Raw genomic sequence first — 18,294 nt, 5'->3', positions numbered from 1 at the left:
GGGTTAACGATCCGGTGTTGCCGTGAGCTGTGGTGTAGGTTGCAGACGCGGTTCGGATCCCGCGTTGCTGTGGCTCTGGCATAGGCCGGTGGCTACAGCTCCGATTAGACCCCTAGCCTGGGAACCTCCATATGCCGCGGGAGCGGCCCAAGAAATGGCAAAAAGACAAAAAAAAAAAAAGAATATTTTCTACTTCTCTGTACAGTTCCTTTTATACCTCCTCCCTTTGTCTTTTAGACTGGAAATCATCAAAAAATAAAGGTGTTCAGAAATAGAGGCAAGCATAGATGAAGCCTAAAGACATTCGCAGGCATCCAGATCTCTAGGCAGCCTTCCTCCTGGCCTCTTCCTCTTGGTATTTTCTCCTTATCTGGAGGAAAAAAAAAAAATTACTCTATAAGCCCACATTCAAGGGCCTGACTTCCCTGGGAATTTTTATTCCTATATTCAAAGTAATGTGGAGTTTGAGTCAGTTAAGTTTTATGACACTAGAATTGTTGAAAAGCAATAAATTATTACTGTAATTTCTGTTTATTTTAAATATCAGTGATCTGTTTTAAACTTGTTTGGAAAAGAATAGGCTGTGAACTTTTCTCAACCTTTGATGCAGGACTCCAGCTGAACTAGCAAAAGACATTGCTTCAAAGAAACTACTAATTTTTTTTTTCATTAACAATTTAACTTTCTATCTTTTCTCCTTCAAAATGTATCACTATAAACATCTTACAGACAGGGTCCCTTTCTTCTCTTGGTATCATGCAGACTGCTTTATATAGACCTACGAATACAACCAGTACAAATTGGTTGATTATTCCAAGGTGGTGTCAGCATAGTAATGATGATGGACAATAGCGATCAGCATTGATACAGCACAGCCTTTGTGCCAGACAGTGTCATGAGCATTTTGGGTAGAGTCGATTAACTTTTATCTGGTTGTCTATTTTTCTGGTAAAACACTGAAAATCTTTGCTTGGAGTTCCTGTCATGGCTCAGCGGTTAACGAACCCGACTGGGATTCATGAGAATGTGGGTTTGATCCCTGGCCTCCTTTAGTGGGTTAAGGATCCAGCATTTTGCTGTGAGCTGTGGTGTAGGTCGAAGACACGGCTCTCGGATCCTGCGTTGCTGTGGCTGTGGTGTAGGCTGGCAGCTGCAGCTCCAATTTGACCCCTAGCCTGGGAACCTCCATATGCTGCAGGTGAGGCCCTAAGAAGACCAAAAACAAAGTCTGTGCTCCAGTCAGTTCCAAAGTTCAGCCTCACCTCCCCAACAAGAATAACCAGAATTTCAGTTGTCTTCTCTTTATTATTTTGACTGCAACAAACTGTTATTTTTAGATCCATGCTTGCCCCCAAGAGTTGGTCTGAGTACACAACTGGCAGTTGCTTTATTTATTGTAGAGTATAAAGCAACAAACAAGCCTTAAGTAACTTTGTGCTTGGTGTGAACACCTGATTAGCTTCACTGAAGAAAGAGATGCAATAAAAATGTTGAAGTTTGTTTGCTCTACCTTTCATCATTTTTCAGAAAAATATTGCTCAGAACTAGCTTCCTCAGCAAATATATATATATATACATATATATATATATATATTCCTTATCCTTTATAATGTAATAAGGAGTAATGGATTGGTTTAGTTTAGAATCTAACAAATAGTTTTTTCCTCCGATTCGGATTTTTTTTTTAATCTTTTTAGGGCCATACCTGCTGCATATGAAGGTTCCCAGCCTAGGGGTCAAATCGGAGCTGTAGCCTCTGGCCTACGCCACAGGCATAGCAAGGCCAGATCCAAGCTGCATCCTCGACCTACAGGACAGCTCATGGCAATGCTGGATCATTAACGCACTGAGCGAGGTCAGGGCTCAAACCTTCGTCCTCATGGATACTAGTTAGGTTCGTTTTGCACTGAGCCACCACAGGAACTCCTCCAGTCAGATTTTATTTCTAAAAAAGCCATTTAGTTGCATGCAATTATGAAATTTCACCATTTAGCAGTGAGAGGAAGTTGCTAAAACTTCCATTAGACAAGCTTGGGACCTGATTTTTTTTTTTCTCTCTTTTTCTTTTTAGCATGTGGAAGTTCCAAGGCCAGGGATCAAGCCTGAGCTACCGCAACAACCTGAGCTGCTACAGTGACAATGCCACATCCTTAACCTGCTGAGCCACAAGGGAACTCCAGGACCTGACTTTTTAAGAAAGAGTGCATGTTCTTCTAGATTACTAGAGGTGTTTTGCCACTGAGTAGTAATTGTTCAGTAGAATTAGAGGATGGAGCACAAGCTGGCTTTGTTTACTTAGGAAGATTGAAAGCACTTGCCTAGAACCAATTATAAAAAATGTTCTATCAGTCAAAGCACTTTCTCTGGCTATAACACACTATTGCTATTTCTGAAGGCATTTATAGAAAGTTTGCTACAGTTTTGGCACATTTATTTTTAACACACCACTGCTGTAAAATGGATTCCACAAAGCGTTAGTAATTCCAGTACATACTTAAGACGTTCATTCATTTTACTTAATTCATCCATTTATTCATTTATGCCTTCATTCCATGTTAATTGGATACCTACTATGCAGAGTATGATTGCTATAATTATTTTTAAAAAGTTACTGATTTCTGTACATGGGGCAAAATTTTAGTAGTGCAAAGGAATGTACAGCAAAAAAGAAATCTTATACCCCAGTTCCCCAGCCATTCACCTCACCTCCCCGGAATCAACTAATATTACCAGTTGCATTTTTACGTTACTTTTATATTCTTCTAGAACTATTCTATGTATATATAAGTATATACATGGATTTGTGTGTGTGCGTATAATGGTAGTGTATTATATATACTATTCTGCTCCTCTCTTTTTTTTTTTCACTTAACAGTGTTGTAATTTTAAAATAAGATTTATTGCTCTTTAGGTACATTAGATTACATCATAGCCAACATTTTAGAGGGAAAAAAAAGATGCTCCAGAAAAGACTCTGAAATGATTTCCTTAAAGACAATAGACAGTGTTTGTTACAGAATCAAAAAGTTAGTTACCACAGGGAGTTCCTGTTGTGGTTCAGCAGTTAGCGAACACAGCTAGCATCCATGAGGTTGTGGGTTTGATCCCTGGCCTTGCTCAGTGGGTTAAGGGTCCGGCATTGCCATGGGCTGTGGTGAGGTTGCAGATGCAGCTCAGATCTGGCATTGCTATGGCATAGGCTGGCAGCTGCAGCTCTGATTCTGCAGTTCCCTGGTGTCACAGCAAGTCAAGGATCCATGGTTGTGACTGCTGTGGCTAGGGTTGCTGCTATGGTGCCAGTCCAACCCCTGGCCCTGGGAACTTCCCTGGCTGCACTTGTATACACACACACACACACATAAATACATATATACATTCTTTTTTTTATATTCTTTTCCATCATGGTCTGTTTATTAGTGATTTTTGATCTTGAAAAAAACTGAGTTTTGTGGTGTATATGCAATAGAATATTACACAGCCATTAAAAAAGAATGAAATCTTTCTTTTACCGACAGCCTAGATACCCAGAGGGTGTTATGCTAAATGAAATACATTAAACAGAAAAAGTTAGATACCATATGATTTCTTATATGTGGAATCTAAAAAACAAAACAAATGACAAACATAACAAAACAGAAACAGAGAGAGCAAACAGGTAGTTACCAGAGGGAAGGAGAGAAATAGATGAGGGAGATTGAAAGGTACAAACTTCCAGTTGCAAAATAAAAACAAGTCACAGGGATGGAATGTATAGAGTGGGGAATACCGTCAATAATGTGATATATTTGTATGGTGACAGATGGTAACTAGATTTATCATGGTGATCATTTTAAAATGTATGGAGGAGGAGTTCCTGTTGTGGCTCAGTGGTTAACGAATCTGACTAGGAACCGTGAGGTTGTGGGTTCGATCCCTGATCTCGCTCAGTGGGTTAAGGATCCAGCGTTGCCATGAGCTGTGGTGTAGGTCGAAGACCTACATTGCTGTGGCTCTGGTGTAGGCTGGCAGCTACAGCTCCGATTAGACCCCTAGCTTGGGAACCTCCATATGCCACGGGAGTGGCCCCAGAAAAGGCAAAAAAGACAAAAAAGATTAAAGAAAAAAATGTATGGAGGAGTTCCCTTCCTGGCGCAGTGGAAACGAATCTGACTGGGAACCATGAGGTGGCAGGTTCGATCCCTGGCCTCACTCAGTGGGTTAAGGATCTGTCGTTGCCGTTGCCGTGAGCTGTGGTGTAGGCCAGCAGTTGTAGCTCCGATTAGACCCCTAGCCCGGGAGCCTCCATATGCTGAGGGTGCAGCCCTGAAAAGACAAAAAAAAAAAAAAAAAAAAATGGAAATATTGAAACCCTATGTAGTGTAATAGGTACTAACATGATGTTGTAAGTCAATTATATTTCAAAAAGAAACTCATAGAAAAAGATCAGATTTGTGGTTGCCAGAGGATGGGGAGTTGGGGGAAACGTGGAATTAGATAAGGGCAGTCAAATGGTGCAAGCTTCCAATTATAATTGAAATAAGTACTAGGGGTGTAATGTACAAAATGGTAAATATAATTATATTTGAGAATTGTGAGGAGAGTAAAAGTTCTCATTTCAAGAAAAAAAAATTTTTACTGCAAAGCAACAATCATCAAAACCGGGATGGTACTGGAACAAAAACAGAAATATAGATCAGTGGAACAGGATAGAAAGCCCAGAATTAAACCCACACACCTACAGTCAACTAATCTGTGACAAAGGCAAGAATATATAATGGAGAAACGACAGTCCTTTCAATAAGTGGTCCTGGGAAAACTGGACAGCCACATGGAAAAAAATGAAATTAGAACACTCCCTAACACCATACACAAAAATAAACTCCAAATGGATTAAAGACCTAGATATAAGACCAGACACTGTAAAACTCTTAGAGGAAAACATAGGGCAAACACTCTCTGACATAAATGATAGCAACATCTCAGATCCACCTCTTAAGAGTAATGACAGTAAAAACAAAAATAAACAAATGGGACCTAATCAAACTTAAAAGTTTCTGCACAGCAAAGGAAACCCTAAACAAAATGAAAAGACAACCCACAGAATGGGAGAACATCTTTCCAAATGAATCAACTGACAAGGGATTTATCTCCAAAATTTATAAACACCTCCTACAGCTCAATACCAAAAAAAAAACAAACAACCCCATCAAAAAATGGGCAGAAGATCTAAACAGACAATTCTCCAAAGAATACAAGCAGATGGCCAAAAAAACACATGAAGAGATGTTCAACATCACTCATCATTAGATAAATGCAAATCAAAACCACTCTGAGGTACCACCTTACACCAGCCAGAATGGCCAGCATCAAAAAGTCTACAAACAGTAAGTGCTGGAGAGGATGTAGAGAAAAAGAAACCCTATTACACTGTTGGTGGGATTGTAAACTGGTGCAAGCACTGTGGAAAGCAGTGTGGAGATTCCTCAGAAAACTAAAAATAGAACTACCATTTGATCCAGCAATCCCACTCCTGGGCATTTATCCAGAGAAACTATGTCTCGAAAAGACACATGTACTCCAGTGTTCATTGCGGCACTGTATACAATAGCCAAGACATGGAAACAACCTAAATGCCCATTGACAGAGGAGTGGATCAAGAAGAGGTAGTACATATACACAATGGAATATTACTCAGCCGTTAAAAGGAACGAAATACCGGCATTTTTAACAACATGGATGGACCTAGAAATTATCATACTAAGTGAAGTCAGACAATGAGACACCAACATCAGATGCTATCACTTACATGTGGAATCTGAAAAAAGGACACAATGAACTTTGCAGAACATATTCTGACTCACAGACTTTGAAAAACTTAGTTTCCAAAGGGGATAGGTTGGCGGATGGGGGGATGCGCTGGGGGTTTGGGATGGAAATACTGTAAAGTTGGGTTGTGATGATCAAAAAAAAATTTTTTTTCTCTTTAATTTTGTATCTATATATGATAGATGTTCATTAAACTTATTAGGGGTAACCATTCATGATGTATTTAAATCAAATGGTTATGCTGTACACCGTAAACTTACACAGTGCTGTATGTCAATTGTATCTCAATAAAACTGGAAGAAAAAATAAAAAATAAAATAGGAGTCAAAAAACAAACCTGAATCTCCCTGAATTTGCAGGGCATCTTCTAAAATCTACACATGAAAAATAATGGGAGTTCCCGTCGTGGCGCAGTGGTTGACGAATCCGACTAGGAACCATGAGGTTGTGGGTTGGATCCCTGCCCTTGCTCAGTGGGTTAAGGATCCGGCGTTGCTGTGAGCTGTGGTGTAGGTTGCAGACGCGGCTCGGATCCAGCATTGCTGTGGCTCTGTAGACTGGCGGCTACAGGTCCGATTCGACCCCTAGCCTGGAAACCTCCATATGCTGCGGGAGCGGCCCAAGAAATGGCAAAAAGACAGGAAAAAAAAAAAGAAAAATAATGAATCATTTGAGGAGATCTCAAAAAGAAAATTAGTGAACAAGCAGGCAAATGGGCAAAGGAATGGAATAGACATTTAGCCAAAAAAAGAAACACAGGAGTTCCCATTGTGGCTCAGTGGGTTACAAACCCAACTATTATTCCTGGTCTCACCAAGTGTGTTAAGGATCTGGCATTGCCAGGAGTCATGGTGTAGGTCGCAGACGTGGTTGGGATCCCGCTTGCTGTGGCTCTTATTCGACCCCCAGCCCGGGAACTTCCATATGCCACAGGCTCGGCCCTAAAAAGAAAAAAAAGAAAAAAGAAATACAAATGATCAAATACAGAGAAGTGTTCAGAAATAATCACACATGGATATTGACAAGGTTTCTCTAAACTATAAAGCCCAGGACCTTAAGAGTTTTTCACGTAGCATATTGGCAAAGATTTATTTAAATCATAAATCCAGTTTTGTAATTCTCAAGAGTGTCTGGAAACTATCACTCTTATACATTGCTAGTAGGAGTAATTCTAGTTATGAGAATTTATCCAGAGGAAATAATTAGGTATGCTTGTACAAGTTTGTTCAGTGCTGTGTTATTTATAATAAAGACTATATATAACCTAGATGTTTAACAATAACAGGTGAGTTAAACTGTGGTCTTTCTAAATTTGTAATTATGGTATTACAAATGCAGCTGTGAAAATCAATCATGCTTTAGGAAAAAGTGGGGTTTATGGTGTACTATTAAAGAATGCAGGTTTCAAAACACCGAAGGACAAAGTCATCACACTTTTTTTTTTTGGCAGCAGCTTCAGCATGTGGAAATTCTCAAGCCAGGGATCAAACCTGTGCTACAGTAATTAGCTGAGCCATTGCAATGACAACACCAGATCCTTAACCTGTTGCACCACAAGGGAACTCCTACCACACTTTTTACTTTTTAAGTAAATATGCATAAAAGTGTGGGCACAAAAGTCATTTTAGAAGATTATAATTCCAAATGTTAAGAATGCTTATCCCTTAGAGTTCCCACTGTGGCACAGTGGGTTAAGGATCAGGCACTGCTGCAGCTGTGGCTTGTGCCACAGATTTAAAAAAAAGAGAATGCTTATCCCTCAGTGGTGGGATTATAGGGTGGTATTTATTTTCTTTATATCTTTATTTGGATATTTTTTATAATGTTAGTGTTGCCATGACTACCTGAAGGAAAAAAGGAATACTTTCTATATAGTTACTTTATTTTAGGCATCTGTAGTAAGTGATTTTTTTTTTTTTTTAACTAGAGAAGACTGAGCATTTCATATACAACAAAAAGGATGACAAAGAGGAGAGTTTGTGTGTCAGATGAAGTCGTACTAGTTAGTCAAGCTAGAGGATGAATTAGAAATAATCCAATTTCCTTTATTTTATAGATGCAAAAAATAAAGTTTGGACTTATCCAAGGGCCTATAAGGGTTTTCCTCTGTTATCTCCCCATAGATAATGGATTTTTTTTTTTTCTGCCTTAATTTACCTGGGGAGGCCCACACAATATGAAAAGGCAAAAACCTGGCCCTCAGTAGGTCTGGTCTACCTAACGGATCGGGTGGTACTTACCTGGACCTCCATGAGTTAGTCTCTGCTGCGTCTTCCAGAGAAAAGAGAATAGATCGTCCTCTGGCTGATACAAACAAGGGAAGACAGCAGCTGTATGTGACCTTGTATTCTGACATGGTTCTGGCATCTGGACAGAATCTTTTTGGTAGCCTGTGCTTTGTCACTTTCTAGAAATACAGCAGTTAGGCACCTGGGCTCAGGACTTAACCACTCCACAAGAGTCCAGACCTCCTTGAAGGTAGGAGAAAGGAGTCCCAGTGCTCTCAGCATTTGGTTATCATTCTCAGGTGGGCTTTGGTGTCCAGTTAATGAGCAGGCATCGTGCCAGGAAGAGATACTTGAACTTAGATCTCAAAGGGTATGTTCTCTGAAGCTGAAATCATAAACCGGAACATCTGATGTGTGTCTCATACACAATGAAGGAGGGGAGGACTGCTGACGGAAATGTCACAAGCAGCTGCTTTTAGCACTTGGCTCTCACCAATGAAGCTTTCCCCTCGGCCACTACACCCCACCCTTTTCCTGCATGAAAGCAATTTAAGGCTCTTCTCATTCTGCACGCCGGGAAACAGGCTGTTAATATATATCTGTTAAATCAGTCTAGTTCATGGCTGGTTGATGTGCCTGGTGGGTCATGAGAATGACTGTCTCAGTTACTGTTTTGAATCAGGAAAGAGAGACAATCACGTGCCCTGCCCTGAAAGGTAAGGAATGTGGCCTGTGGTTCTAATTAATCTATTCGCTAAACAATGTCCTCCGAACATTGTTTAAATCACTTTACTCTTCTACCATTTCTTCAGCTATATACTAAAGCATGTAATCCTGAGGAACTTCATGGTGGGGTTGCGAAGAGGTATTTCTTCCTCTTTCCCTCAGTGTTCCAATGCTAAATCCTCTGTATCCTTTGGATTTAAGTTGAAACTTCAATTTCTTGAGGAGCGCTCCCCTGATCCTAAGGTTCAAGACCAGGGAGTCTCCCAGTTCATCACATCATAGCACCTGGTACTTCCCTTTTTGCAGCCTGTGTCATGCTTATGATAATAGTTGTTTGGTGTCTATCTTTCCTATTAGGTTATAAAATTCCCTTACAGTAGGAATTATATCTGTCTTTTGCACCTGAATCAGCACTAAGCATTATGCTCTGGGCATATTTGGTGCCTGAGAAACACTTATTGAATGATTGATGAATTACATCATTTGAGCGTCCTTTGTGAAAATCAGTGTTGACCTCTGTGTGCTTTCCTGATCATGCAGGTAATATTAAGAATAGGTGGTGAATTGGAGCCAAATAGACTGCTGCTTATCATTCAGTTCCCCCTGCCTGACTACTGCTTGCCTTTTCATACCTCTCTAATCGAGATTCTTATCAACTCCTTAAGCAGTCATTTTTAGGACGATTTCAGTCTGTGTTCATTTTTAAGTGAAACTAAGACTCCAAACTGGCTTTTAAGAGTTGAGTGTTGTGTTTTCCTAGTATTTCAGTCGATTTAAAGAATCATTAGGCTCCCAAAGAAAGATTTCATGTGGTCTAATTACATTTGAGAATGAGTTTGCCAACCTCAAATACATTCTTATCCAAAATACCATCTTAGTGTTACTGAAATATTGAATCGAACTTGAGTATCTCTCTCTATCCAGAAACTTTTCAGAGTAGATTCATAGTTGAAACAAGGAAAATAAGCTTCCTATGCAATTTACTAATTCAATAATTACTAGCGAACACTCTAAGTCAGACACTATTCTAGATATTTGGGGATATCAGTAAATAAAACAGATTCTTGTCCTCATGGAAATAGTGATAGGACTTCTGTGGTATAGACAGCAGTCACCATGCAGTCCTTGGCTCCTCTGCTTTTCCCAGCCTTCCTTCAGTGAGATTGCGGTCAAGTGAGGGAGTACTGCTGGCTGGCGGCCTGAAGGAAGTCTTGTGTCATTTTCAGGCTGAGGAAGTTATAAGCCGATGTGCCACCCCTAACCCTTTTGCCCCCCTCACAGTGACCTTGGAAGTTACACGTTCCACATGGGACAGCCGCAAGACAGCAGATCCCATGTCATCTCGGTTACTTGAGCGAAGCTGTGGAGAAGAGCAACCCGACCTTTACCACACGCCAGCCTGTGCTAACTGTAGGGCAGATGTGTGGTACATATTTTAGTTGGTTAAATCACTAAGAATTCAGGGTTTGATTGCTGGGACAGCCAGCATTCACTACCCTGAGTGATACAACTCCTGCTGTTTACTTAACAGCTTTTATGTGGTAGTACACACTACTAGGCTGTTTGTAACAATGATTTATTGTTCTTAACACCCTGATAATCATTTTCCTTGCCAAAAAGGGGGGGGGCAATTTTAATACTCCTCCCAAACTACTATATTCATTCTCATCAAATCTGCTCCTTAAAAAAAAAAAAGTAGTGCTAAGATTGATACAAGCCTTGAAATTAATTAATTAATTAATTAATTTTAATTTTTGGCCAAACCTGTATGTAGCACGTGGGGGCTCCTGGGCCAGGGATTGAACCCTTGCCACAGCAGCCACCTGAGTTGCAGCAGTGATAACACCAGATCCTTAACCTGGCTGTGCCACAAAGGAACTCCAAGCCTTGAAATTTTGGAGCAAAAAAAATGATTTTAGGCTTATTCTAGAGGACTGAATTTGGATAAGTCTTTATCCCTATTTTATGGCTGGCCGAGTAGGTTATTTAATCTACCTTTTTTTTCTACAGTTAAAACTTGATGGTAATATTTTGCTCCTAATGTCAGAAGGTTATGGTGACCAAAATGCGTTAACGCTATAAACAATGAAGCGTTTACTATGTGACCATTCTCATGAAATATAAGACACTGCCAATTGTAGGGCACACCATAACTTCATGTATTACCAAGAAAGAAAATAATGCTATGAGTTAATTTTTGGTACAATGCTTTCTTTTCACTCAGCCCATATTAAAGGGCTTATTTAGGTTGATTTGAACACTGATTTTTACTGTATATCATACTTGTGCGTTAATAAAGGGGAAATGGAGTTCTCGCTGTGGCGCAGTGGGTTAATGGTCCAGCTTGTGTCTGTGGAGGTGTCAGTTGGAGCCTCGGTCCAGCACAGTGAATTAAGGATCTGGCATTGCTGCAGCTGTGGTGTAGGTCACAACTCCGGCTCAGATTTGATCCCTAGGCTAGGAACTTTCACATGTCCCCAGGGTAGCTGAAAATAAAAGGGAGGGAGTGGAAATTCAGTTGTATTAGTCTAAAATGGTTTTATATTGAGTCTGTCTTCTGAATCACTTTTCAGCTCTGAGTCGTTGATGTCTGTATTTTTCAATCCGGTGTCACCCTCTGTGCCATCAAGAGCACTGGCGAAGAACGTTCTCCAAGTGCGCCTCCACCATTTTTTTCTGAGATTTTCTTTCAAGCTTCTGACATCCATTCTGAAAGTTTTGATGCTGTTCTTTCTGATCTTACTAGAAAATGTCAATGGGAGGTTTTCAGGCAACAACTAGGATTCATATTTCTTGCGTAAATGGTGGTTAAACGGTGTTTTTTTTTCTGTTTGCTTTTGACTGAAATGTCCGTGGGTTTAGGTTGTCTAGTCATACCATTGGGAATAACAACCAAGTTTGCAGATGAGCAAACAATAGCAACAACACTGAAAGCACTGAGCAGTGAAAACAACTGAAAAAGACCATCAATTGTCTCTATTTCAGAGATGTTAAAATGTGAAAATAGATGTTTCTTGGAAGAGATAAAGTATTCGTTTTTTTAATTTGTTTGTTTTTTTTTTTTTTTACAAATAAGGATATATAATAATAAGGCCCCAAGAAGCTCAGCTACCCAGGAGCTCACGTCATTCTTTGATCTCTGTCCCATTGTTAACACTACAGTCCAAGACTTCACAATCTTAAATCTAGGACAGTGTGATAAGGGTAGGAGACAGAGAACTGGCTTTGGTGTCTGAAGACCTGAGTCTGATCTCAGCCCTGTAGTTTTTCAGATGTGCTACTTTGGGGGTCAAGTCATTATTCCTTAGGGGAAATACCTAATTCAGAAGGTTTTAAGGGGGATTTAATGTATGCAAAACAATTTTTTCTATTTTTCTAGCCATGCCCATGACATGTGGATGTTCCCAGGCAAGGGATCAAACCCTTGTCACAGCAGCAAACAGAGCTTCTACAGCAACACTGGATCTTTAATCCACTGAGCCAGCAGGGAACTCCAGAAGCACTTTAATTTAGATGCAGAAGGAAAAGAACTAACATTTGCGGTGTACCAGGAACTGTGTAGGGAACTTTGGTTTTTTTTTTTTTTTTTTGTCTTTTCTAGGGCCGCTCCCGCGGCATATGGAGGTTCCCAGGCTAGGGGTCTAATCGGAGCTGTAGCTGCTGGCCTACACCACAGCCACAGCAACATGGGATCCGAGCCATGTCTGCGACCTACACCACAGCTCACGGCAACGCCGGATCCTTAACCCACTGAGCAAGGCCAGGGATGGAACCTGCAACCTCATGGTTCCTAGTCGGATTCGTTAACCACTGCGCCAAGACGGGAACTCCATGTGTAGGGAACTTTGTTTGCATTATCACATTTGATCTGATATAAAGGCTAAGGCATATAGTGTCTTGATCATCTTGCTAACTTAGTCCACTTACTGCTGTATTATTTTTGCCTAAAATGCCCCTTTCATTTCCTCATTTCATGCCTTAAAAATCACCTGTGCTAATGTTTGGATCGCAAACAAGTTGATGACTATGAGCCAGTCACAGAGCTACAGCATCTTACTTGCTCTTACCTTGTAGCCAGAAACATTTGAAATAAGAGACCCTTGGGCTACAGTGTACTGCCTTCTCTGTGACTCTGGTGCCAAAACTAGCCCCTGAGGACCATGCAGAACATTCTTACTTATAATTAAAATCCAAAATGAATTCAAGATTCAGGTGTTGGAGTTCCCGTTGTGTCTCAGCAGGTTAAGAACCCGACTAGTGATAAGCAATGAAATCCTGCTATATGGCACTGGGAACTATATCTAGTCACTTATCATGGAGCATGACGGAGGATAATGTGAGAAAAAGAATGTATACATATATGTGTGACTGGGTCACTTTGCTGTACAGTAGAAAATTGACAGAACACTATAAACCAACTATAGTGGAAAAAATAAAAGTCATTTAAAAAAAAAAAAGGACCTGACTAGTATCCATGAGGCTGTGGGTTCCATCCCTGGCCAGCCCAGTGGGTTAATGATTCAGCATGGCAGTGAGTTGTGGCACAGGTCACAGATGCAGCTCAGGTCTCGTGTTGCTGTGGCTGTGGTGTAGGCCGGCAGCTGCAGCTCCAATTTGACTCCTAGCCTGGGAAGTTCCATATGCCACAGGTCCAAACATAAAAAGAAAAAGAAAAAAAAATTCAAAGTGTTAATCTAAGCAAGCATTAGTCAATGTGGACATACTCAGGTATGCACAAAGCTGGCATCCAAAAAACCTGTAGAGGAGTTCCCATCGTGGCTCAGTGGTTAACGAATCCAGCTAGGAACCATGAGGTTGCGGGTTTGATCCCTGGCTTCGCTCAGTGGGTTAAGGATCCGGCATTGCCGTGAGCTGCGGTGTAGGTTGCAGACTCGACTCGGATCCCAGGTTGCTGTGACTGTGGCGTAGGCCAGTGGCCACAGCTCCGATTGGACCCCTAGCATGGGAACCTCCATATGCCATGAGAGTAGCTCAAGAAATGGCAAAAAGACAAAAAACAAAACAAAACAAAACCCCGTAGAAACCAGAGGTCCTACTGAAAAGAGTAGTTTGGGGGGCTGTAATTCAATTCATAGGAGAAGTTACCAGCAAGAATCTAGTTCTGCAGAATAGAAATATAAGGCAGGAACCCGCTTAAACTTGATTGCCTTTGAGACTAAATCTTTGAACTAGTGATCTAGTCTCCTCATGTTCTTCTAGCATAAAAATTTGAGTCTTTGAATTGGAATGAAGCTTAAACTCCAAGTTAGGGTTATAGATTCAAGCTGAAAGCCTAGAGTGTTATGAGATTAAGAGCTAAGCACATGATTACACCAGGTATATGACATGCTATCTTGAAAAAATTTGGAGGGCTGCTGTGTAGCACTGGGGACTATGTCTAGTCACTTATGATGGAGCATGATAATGTGAGAAAAAAGAATGTATACATGTATGTGTCACTGGGTCACCATGCTGTACAGAACACTGTAAACCAGCTATAATGGGGGAAAAAAATCATTATATACATTAAAAAAAAAAATTTGGAGGGGAGGCTGCACCATGGCATGCAGCAGTTCCCAGACCAGGGGTCAGAGAATAACACTGTCTTGAAATATTAATAGGCAGGGATGAGGTGGCGTGGGGTAGGGTTTAAAGCAATAAACTTTATTATATTTCAAATGTCCACAGGATAACTTTGTAAAGCCTCAGAGGAGCAAAACCCCACAAAAAATAGGGGTCTTGCAGACCCATCTCAAGGCCACCGTCTTTTTTTTTTTTTTCTTTTTTAATGGCTGCATGCCCAGCATATAGAAATTCCGGGCTGGGGACTGAGTTGAAACCATAGCCACAACCTGGAGCACAGCTGTGGCAATGCCGGATCCTTTTTAACCCATTGCACTAGGCCGAGGACTGAACCCACACCTCCGCAGTGAGCCAAACCACTGCAGATTCTTAACCCCCTGCACCACAGCAGGAACTCCAAGGCCTTCTCTAACACAGTGTGGTAATGTTTAATTTATTACTCGGTGTAACACTCATATTATTTTCTGAGTAGTTGATGTGTATTCACATTGACTGTCTTAGGATTTGAAGCTGGAGGGCAGCAATAGCTACTTACTTTTAAAAATACTCTACATGTACAATACCTAGCATCATGCTATGTAGTACGAAGACAACTTGTTAATGTCACTCTTTCCTATTTGAATCTGGCAGAAGTTATTATCTTGCATGATCTCTCTAAAGGTGAGAACCCAGATTACTTTTTTGCCACTCAGCACATAATTTTCCGAGAACCCAGCCACTCCAGAAAATCTATCGCGTTTGCGAAACTGTTGCAAAATCTGACAGTCCTCTTTACTTCACTGGAATGCCCTTGTAATTGCCAAATGCCTTGCCTCAGGGAAATTCTTGGCCAGACCTATGGATTGCCAGCCCTTGCAGCTGTTGACCCTTGAAGTCCAATTCTCCTATAACATGAAATGAAGCAGCATTGCTTAGTGGTCTAATAAGAACAGGCTCTGAGCTAGTTGCCATCAAAGGTACAAATATATAATCACTGCCCTCAAGTACTTTATATAAAAACAAGCATGAATATTTAAATAGTGTGACGATAACTGACAGTAATTGTAGAAGGGAGAGCAAAGGCAATGAATGATACAGGAAAAATGCATTTACTGGCTGATGAGACGTCATTTTTAACCCTTGTATCTAGAAAGCCAGTATGCCAGTTGGAGCTCCCCATGTCCTATTTTCCTTCATGTCACTATTTTGAGGTGCACTTTTAGAAAAGATATAATGGAGTTCCCGTCGTGGCGCAGTGGTTAACGAATCCGACTAGGAACCATGAGTTTGCGGGTTCGGTCCCTGCCCTTGCTCAGTGGGTTAACGATCCGGCGTTGCCGTGAGCTGTGGTGTAGGTTGCAGACGCGGCTCGGATCCCACGTGGCTGTGGCTCTGGCGTAGGCCGGTGGCTACAGCTCCGATTCAACCCCTAGCATGGGAACCTCCATATGCCGCGGGAGCGGCCCAAGAAATAGCAACAACAACAACAACAACAAAAAGACAAAAGACAAAAAAAAAGAAAGAAAAAGAAAAGATATAATGTCCTTGTCCCATACACATCTTCCCTGTACCTTGGACCATATCCTGGATTTTAGGTCTCATCTCTTGACCTGAGGTTACTCAATGGCACCCATTGGGATTCCTGCCTTGGGAAAGGTCCACCTGTCTTTACTACTAATGCTACAGTTTAGAGCCTATACTCTCATTGATTTTACATTTTCTAGACCTATGGACTTTGAACTAGTACCAGGCCACAAAAATATATTTATTCATGTTGTCACAAGACTTACTTTCTTCCCCTAGGATGTTGGGCCAGACTATATATGATTTCTACTCATCCTCATCATTCTGCCTGGAATATAATTTTCCTGGAAGAGCCTTTTCTTCTGAGATGAAGAGACCATCAAAAGCAGTGCCGTAGCCACTGCCTCCTATTCCTTCACCTCATTTTCCCTGTTCCTGCCTTAATCCTCTCTCCCTTGGTGACTTCGTCTCTATGAGAATGAATGTTATCCCATTCCAAGTCTTCAATCAATGTGTTCTAAAAGGAGAGAAAGCCTAAGAGTATGAGTCAACTTTATTCCTGGTACTGAACCCTGTTTGTTCTCTTGTTAGTTGCCCTGAGGAACAGGGAAGGGAAATGCAGCTTCAATTTCTCAGTTCAATTTTTCTATTTCTCTTTCCCTTTCATAAAAGGGAAGTAAATGGCAGTCAACATGTTTCATTAATTTAAAAGAGATCCACTTAAAAGAAAGTGATGATGCACTGAGCTCCTGTTATATGCACATTATGAAGCATTTATTTTATGGTGCTTAACATGTTATAACAGAGACTTTATTAACCTTGGTATTGGCTTTGTAGAATCAGACTACCCCCAGGAGATCAGTGGGCATCTGCCTGGTGGCCTGATAGGTGAAAATGCTCTACTTTGACTTTTCCAGGTGACTTTCTGTCCTCACCTTATATTTCAGTGATGTAGGTGCACATGTGCCTCCCTTAGAATATATCCTCTGGGAAGAGTCTTGTTTTCTTCTCTCTCTCTCTCTCTCTTTTTTTTTTTTTTGTCTTTTTAGAACTGCATCCACAGCATATGGAGGTTCCTAGGCTAGGGGTCAAATCAGAGCTGTAGCAGCTGCCGGCCTACACCACAGCCACAGCAACGCTAGATCCTTAACCCACTGAGCGAAGTCAGGAATCAAACCTGCGTCCTCACGGATGCTAGTCAAATTCGTTTCCGCTGAGCCACGATGGGAACTCTGAGAGTCTTTGTTTTCTTATTCACCTTTGTTTCCCGCCACTTCATCCTGTCGCACATCCACATCACACAGGCCAGTGCTCAATAAATGTTGAATCAGTCAGTCACGTAAACCTTGCCAAAGTGGTCTCCTGTCACTCCTGCCTGGCTTGCTGGAAATCCTTCAACTCTGTGGGTTGGCTCTCTAAGTGTTAAAAACGTAATAACAACAACAACAATAATAGGGGTTACCTGCGGCAATGCCTGTGAGAGCCAATGACGAAGAGGGAGAAAGGGTGAATTTTGCTGGAAGCACAGTTGTCCAGACCCTACCCCAAACAGCCCCAGGGAAGAGCTCTGAGGAGTTACACCCAGAGGGAGCCGCTGGAGAACACCCATGTTCAACAACCGTATCTATGACATTCAGCACTCAGCAGACAGCCTCCGAGGGACCCTGCTCCCTGTCTCACACTGCGAGTGAGGAAAGGAAGCTCTCTCCCTGGGCCCAGCCTGTAAACTTGAGCGCTTGGTTTCCTGACATGAGGATTGCTGAGACTGAGCAGATGCAATAGGAATGCCTGCGCTCTTCTCTGACTGCCTATTTTGGCCATCTCCCTGTTTTAGTCTCCACAGTGGAGGGGTCAGAGGCTTGAGCCAAGCCAAAGGATACAGGGGAAAGATCTGGAATATACCTCAAGGAGCAGGGCCAATTAAGACAAAGGGGAGTGTACAGAGAGGAATGTTGAGAAAACAAATTTCTTGCAAGAATCTGGAGTCATAACGGGGCCATGTCTTCGACTCATTTGACCCCAGGACACTGCTGGGAGCTTCATTTCAGTGTATGATTGTTGGGGAAGGATGGGAGATGGTAAATCATGATATTTTGAGTTGGGTGAACTTGACAGTCTAGTCCCCTGGTTGACCTTCAGTGAAGGCAATCAGTAACTATGGCTTGACTTCCCCCTCATCCACCCTATCCCTCTCCTAGCACCATCTAGAAAGCTCTCTAGGGAGAGACTGTCGGTATTCTGGAGTCTATCCAGTGTCCTGTGTTTATGCACCAGGAGCTCTGGGTTTACCTGAGATTCTTTCCATCCTGCAGAACTAGGAATAGTAGGCCTCGAAAGGCCTTCCCAGTGTGGCAGCCCAGTAGTGCTGGAAAAATATTGCTCTGGCAGGACCCTCTTCCTTTTCCTTGCACCCAGAAGATATGAAAACTGCTCACCCTGCAAGAGAGGA

The 18,294-nt window shown here is 41.6% G+C and overlaps 1 long non-coding RNA gene across 1 annotated transcript; it reads left to right on the top strand.

The window, feature by feature from the left end:
- Window positions 1-7,746: 7,746 nt before the first annotated feature.
- On the top strand, window positions 7,747-16,344 carry LOC125129832 (uncharacterized). The gene is made up of 2 exons (XR_007135574.1): window positions 7,747-8,749; window positions 16,125-16,344. It is a non-coding gene; the product is annotated as an uncharacterized LOC125129832 (long non-coding RNA).
- The last annotated feature ends 1,950 nt before the right edge of the window (window positions 16,345-18,294 follow it).

Source organism: Phacochoerus africanus, chromosome 6 (assembly GCF_016906955.1).
Source record: "Phacochoerus africanus isolate WHEZ1 chromosome 6, ROS_Pafr_v1, whole genome shotgun sequence".
NCBI lineage: Eukaryota > Metazoa > Chordata > Mammalia > Artiodactyla > Suidae > Phacochoerus > Phacochoerus africanus.
The sequence above is the reverse complement of the archived record's forward strand: the minus strand, read 5'-3'. Positions and strand labels throughout refer to the sequence as shown.